Genomic DNA, 5,355 nt, shown 5'->3' with positions numbered 1-5,355 from the left:
GCTTCTGCTTCTTCTCTGACCCAGTCCAGGCTGTGGGATAAACAAATCTACATTAAATTCTGACATTTACCCACAATGTCGTTCGCTATTTCATCTGTGTGCAAAAAGTCAGAAAGATTTGAAGTTAGCATGACGGCTAACGGGGAGACTGACGGTTAGCTAGCTCAGTAACGCCTAAAAATCACCGCTTTTTAACGCGGTTTCCAAAGAACAAGCGCGTGAAGCTGCGAGGACTTCGTTTAAATCCGTAAATACGAACCTGAGGCGGTTATGTTTCTGATAATCGTTATTTTGTGCTCGGAGGAGACGAAAACACTGCCCCCGATTCAAATCTGCTGCAGTTTTGGCACGTGACTCGGTGGCGCCTCCTGATTGGTTGGTGGAATCACATGATGCTCTGGTGATGCGGCAGCGCCCTCTTCCGGAAGATGACGGTAAGTATATGCTGACTTGTTTCATTCATAAAGCTCTATTCCATTTTAAGCCCTTAACTCCCACCTGAACCGAGCGCGTTTTCTCCGGTTTGGCTTTACCCCAATCCAAAAGGTGCTGGAAAAAAGGTGTGGAGATGGCGACAGAACTGAGATGAAAACAATGATGAAGATGTGACAAAAAAGTGAGAAAACATTGACAAAAAAGTGATGAAAAAATGACAAAAGATGAAACAAAAATGTGACAAAAAATGACAAAAAATTGATTAAAAAAAACAAAAAATGAGAAAAAAATGACAAAAAATGACAAAAAATTGATTAAAAAAAGACTAAAAATGTGAGAAAAAATGACAAAAAATGACAAAAAGTTGATTAAAAAAAAGACAAAAAATGTGAAAAAACGACAAAAAATGACAAAAAATGACAAAAAAAATATTTAAAAAAGACAAAAAATGTGACAAAAAATTGATTAAAAAATGACAAAAATGTGACAAAAAATGTGACAAAAAATTGATTAAAAAAAAAGACAAAAAATGTGATTTTTTTTTTTAAAAAATGACAAAAAAATTATTTAAAAAGACAAAAAATGTGACAAAAAATTGTCCAAAAAAATGACTAAAATGTGACAAAAAATGAAAAAAAATTTATAAAAAACAAAACAAAAAATATGACAAAAAATGACCAAAAAATGTGACAAAATGCGACAAAAAATTATTTAAAAAATGACAAAAAAGCTACAAAATTGTTGAATACCCCCCAAACAAGATGGAAAAAAATCAGATGACGTGAGGAAAAAGATCCATTCAGATGAGTTTTGTAGATCTTAGCTTTCAAATGAGGTGTTACACTGGCCTACAGGATTTGGGTAAAGCTAAACTGGGGAAAATGCTCTCGGTTCAGGCGGGAGTTAAGAGGTTAAGCAGAGAATATTTACTCAAGAGTAACGAGTAACAGTATTTAGTGAATAGTGTGACCACCTGTGCTGCACAAACGAAACATTTCAAGCTTTGCCCCAGTGTTAGTCTTACATCATAATCATCATAATCATCATAATCATCATAATCATCATAATAATGTTCCACCATAACACCAGACAGATCTACATGGAAAATATACTCCATGAATAAATGAATAAAACTTTCTGAGAAGTCGCTCTCCCAAAGACCACCAAACCTTTTACTAGTTTGTGAGGTGGTCACCATGACACCCCCACCAATCACTTTATTATTCATATTAAGTCTATTTTAAAATGGCCGAACAAATGTTTGCTTCACAAGCCAAAGACTAAATCCTGACAGTTTATAGAAAATTATTATTATTTGATATGGACAGTGCACATTAATGAACATCTACAAAGTTCCTCTTTTCTTTTATTACATTTATTGTCTTTTTGTTTCAAAAAATGTTTAAAGGTTCATTTAGAGAGACAGTAGGTACAACAATAACTTTTTTTTTGTGTGTAAATACCTAACTCCCACCTGAACCGAGCACCTTTTTCTCCAGTTTGGCTTTACCCCAATCCAAAAGCTTCTGGAAAAAAGGTGTGAAAATAGCGACAAAACTGAGACGAAAACAATGACAAAAAAGTGACGAAAAATGGATGAAAAAGTGGAAAAAATGTCACAAAAATGTCCAAAAAAACGATGAAAAAATGACAAAAATGTGACCAAAAAAAATGACAAAATGTGATAAAAAATTGACAGAAAATTATAAAAATGTAGCAAAAAATGACAAAAATGTGATAAATCTTTGACAAAAAAGTTACAAAAATTGGACAAATAATGACAAAAATTTGAGAAAATTTGACACAAAAAAATACAAAAATGTGATAAATATTTGATTAAAAAATTGACCAAAAAATGACAAAAAAAATGACGAAAAAAATAACGAAAAAGTTACAAAAATGAGTTGAAAACCCAACAAAAAATTATGGAAAAAAAATCTAATAACGTGAGGAAAAAGATCCTCTCGGTTCAAGCGGGTTTTAAGAGGTTAATAATAGGTATTTAAACAAAAAGAATGTTGTTTTTTTCCCCCTAAAACAACCTTTTAATGTCGCGATGTAAATATGACAGATTCTAAGACTCTAGTTTACTATACTACTCTAGAGACTATTCCATTCTTAATAGTGTCCAAAGACCAAAGTAGACGATGAAGAGAAAGAAAAAATTCCGCACAACGAAGTAGCTCCCAGAAAAAAAGTGTTTATTACTTACACCGCATGTAACGTCTCCTCAGACATTCATATGGTTAGTCTGGTGTTATAAGTCAGTGGTTCTCAACCTTTCGGAGCCGCGACCCCCATTATAACAGTTAATTAGGATCGTGACCCCCACCCGGGTCAGACCATGGGTCAGACATTAACCCCTTAACTCCCACCTGAACCGAGCACATTTTCTCCAGTTTGGCTTTACCCCAATCCAAAAGCTTCTGGGAAAAAGGTGTGAAAATAGAGACAGAACTGAGACGAAAACAATGATGGAAATGTGAGAAAAAGTGAGAAAACGTTGACAAAAAAAAGTGACGAAAAATTGACAAAAATGTGACGAAAAATGATGAAAAATTGATAAAAATGGACGAAAAAATTACAAAAAAATGATAAAAATGTGATAAATAAAATGACTAAAAATAGATTCAAAAATGACAAAAAATTGATAAAAAATTGATTAAAAAATGACAAAAAATTGATCAAAAATGACAAAAAAATTGATAAAAAATTGATAAAAAAATGACAAAAAATTGATAAAAAATTTATTAAAAAATGAAGAAAAATTGATAAAAAATTGATTAAAAAATGACAAAAAATTGATCAAAAATGACAAAAAAATTGATAAAAAATTGATAAAAAATTGATAAAAAATTGATTAAAAAATGACAAAAAATTGATAAAAAATTGATTAAAAAATGACAAAAAATTGATAAAAAATGGATTAAAAAATGACAAAAAATTGATAAAAAATGACAAAAAATCGATAAAAAATGACAAAAATTTGATAAAAAAAATGACACAAAATTGATAAAAAATGACAAAAAATTGATAAAAAAAATATATAAAAAATGACAAAAAATTGATTAAAAAAATGACAAAAAATGTGATAAAAAATGGACAAAAATGTTACAAATATGAGTTGAATACCCAACAAAAAAATGATGGAAAACACATCTGATGACGTGAGGAAAAAGATCCTCTCGGTTCAGGCGGGAGTTAAGAGGTTAAACTATACAACTCTTAAAAAACAAAGAAAAAACAACGGCTAAAACAAAAATGAATTAAATTTAGAACAAATAACGGCACCCTGGTAAAACAGCATGTTTGCTACGACACCATAATAATAATATTAACATATATATTTTATCTATATGCTCTGGCGACCCCATAGTGGGTCCCGACCCCCAGGTTGAGAACCCCTGTTATAAGTGATTTGCCTCAGGTGTGGAGCGGGTCAGGCTGTTTTTAATGCAGGCTAGCTGATACCATAGACATGCACTAGCCTAGCACTAGCCTAGCGCCACGAAACTCTTCAGCAACACTCTGGAAAACTAGGAAATGAGGCCCCATGTCAAAGATCCGGAAGTATCCCTTTAATCTTCAGCTGAGATCTGACTCTTCTTTACGGGAAGCCTTTTTTCTCTTGCCTTTCGACGCCGTCTCTGCAGGTTCAGGGCCTGTTTCAGCCACAGGCGGCCCCTTCCACCTCTGCCAATGATAAAACACAGGAGATATAAAGGATGATGTGATTTCAAACAGACAGAAGGATCTATTTCTTACTACTACTACTCACCGTAACAGTATTGAAGATGATTTTATGGTTTTTGTAGCTGTTCGGCACTCCCAGAGTCCCGCACACGTTTTGCCAGAACTCCTCATCGTTCGGCATGGCGGCGGCGGCACCGGGCGCGGCATACCTCCTGAACGCCCTGATGATGACGTCATGGTTTATTGTAAATCTGCAGGTCTTTGGGGGAAGACAGGCGGAAAGTGAGTTTCATTTCCAGGCCATAAACTCGAGTCATGTTCGGGTTTTTGTACTTACTTTTCCAAAACAGTAGAAAGTGGAGACGCTGAAAGCAGAACATGAAGCCGCCGTTAGGAACGCAGGGGAAAGGCAACAATGCAGTGATTATATTATCTGTAGGATGATTTATGAACTAACTGTCGAGCCATAATTGAGTCCAGAGTGTTGAGGCCTTTAACCCCTTAACTCCCACCTGAACCGAGCACATTTTCTGCAGTTTGGCTTTACCCCAATCCAAAAGCTTCTGGAAAAAAGGTGAGAAAATAGCGACAGAACTGAGACGAAAACAATGATGGAAATGTGAGAAAAAAGTGACGAAAAATTGACAAAAAAATGACAAAAATGTGAGAAAACATTGACAAAAAATGGACCAAAAATGGGCGAAAAACTGACCAAAAAAATGACAAAAATGTGACAAAATGTGACAAAAAAATTACAAAAATGTGATAAAAATGTGACAAAAAAATTACAAAAATGTCACAAGAAATTGACAAAAAATGGACGAAAATGTGACAAAAATGTGATAAAAATTTGACAAAAATGTGACAGAAAAATGACAAAAAATTACCCAAAAATAAAAAAAAGGTGACAAAAAAATTACAAAAAATTGACAAAAAAAATTAAAAAATGACAAAAATGTGACAAAAAAGTGACGAAAAAATGACAAAAAAAATTACAAAAATGTGATTAAAATTTGACAAACAAATTACAAACATTTGACCAAAAAAAAGACAAAAATGTGAGAAAACATTGACAAAAAAGTGACGAAAAATGGACGAAAAAATGACAAAAATGTGATAAAAATTTGACAAAAATGTGACAAAAAAATGACAAAAATGTGAGAAAACATTGACAAAAAAGTGACGAAAAATGGATGAAAAAATGACAAAAATGTGACAAAAAAAATG

This window comes from Gobius niger (genome assembly GCF_951799975.1).
Source record: "Gobius niger genome assembly, chromosome: 7".
NCBI lineage: Eukaryota > Metazoa > Chordata > Actinopteri > Gobiiformes > Gobiidae > Gobius > Gobius niger.
The sequence above is the reverse complement of the archived record's forward strand: the minus strand, read 5'-3'. Positions refer to the sequence as shown.